Below are 1,031 nucleotides of genomic sequence, written 5' to 3' on the forward strand. Positions count from 1 at the left end.
TAATTGCATAATTAAACCAAAGTGTGTGTGAGCGCGTGTCGATGACCCATTCCCTTTGCCATGCGCTCCTCGCTGGGGTTACAATGCTCGAGCACTCCACCGGCGGAACGGTGAACAAACATAAAGTATGCACAATTCCACGGCACACACATAATGGAGAATGAGAATGGAGTCGAACGCGTGGAGAGGCCCATCACAACTCTGCCGATGAGCTAGCTATCAAAATTGGCCGAGGATCCGCCAACCAACAAGTCCTTTGCAAACCTCTGCTAACTTCTTGGCGTGCATAAGGCCTGAGTAGTCCACCATGGAACTCTGGGGAGCAATTGTGGAGTGTGGGAGAATAAAGCTTGTGGAGTAGCGTCACATGGCTAGCTAATGATTTTTTATAGAGTTGGGACATTGAATAAGCATGGGGACACGTTGTGATTTTGTAAGAGGGTGTGGGTCACACAATTTCTTGCTCAGAAAACCCACATTTGGAAACGGTGGGAGGACGATTGGGCTTCAAGTATTGCAAGTGGCTCCCTTACCTTAGCACGACTATACTTGAACAGGATCTGTTCTATAGTTCGTACCTCTTGTGTGAGCGCTTCAACTCAGACAAGACGCACAACTCGGATGAGGAGACTTAGCTGAGCAGCGGGAGCGCGAATTTTCCGCCCCCTCGCGCGCCTCTTCCAGGGGAGCGGGTGGTGGTGCCTTGATGAACGTCCCGCTGGCTCATTCCGCCGGCGGTGAAGGCTGCCCAGCAGTCTGACGAGTGTTTTTGCTTCCCTCCCTCCTCCCATATGGCTTCACAGATGTGCAGGTTTTTCCTTGTGTGAGGGTGTTTGACGGCTCTCCAGGGGCTCATTGTGTATTGATGGGCTTTTGGATGCATCAAGTGAAATGTGGTTCACGAATCAGGCCTCGCCTCTCACTAGTAGTGCGTGCAGAGCCTTCTTCCGACAGCACAGGATGACGTTGCTACCCCATGACCTTCTCGCTCCGTGCGTGATTCCACACTCCAGCATGCTTTTTTCCTGCCT

At 51.7% G+C, this 1,031-nt stretch overlaps 1 non-coding gene across 1 annotated transcript; it reads left to right on the forward strand.

The window, feature by feature from the left end:
• Nucleotides 1–539: 539 nt before the first annotated feature.
• LOC147457080 (small nucleolar RNA U3) lies at nucleotides 540–766 on the forward strand. Its single transcript, XR_015188294.1, has one exon. It is a non-coding gene; the product is annotated as a small nucleolar RNA U3 (small nucleolar RNA).
• The last annotated feature ends 265 nt before the right edge of the window (nucleotides 767–1,031 follow it).

The sequence above is a fragment of the Adiantum capillus-veneris genome, chromosome 5, assembly GCF_014529385.1.
Source record: "Adiantum capillus-veneris isolate H3 chromosome 5, ASM1452938v2, whole genome shotgun sequence".
NCBI classification, from domain to species: domain Eukaryota; kingdom Viridiplantae; phylum Streptophyta; class Polypodiopsida; order Polypodiales; family Pteridaceae; genus Adiantum; species Adiantum capillus-veneris.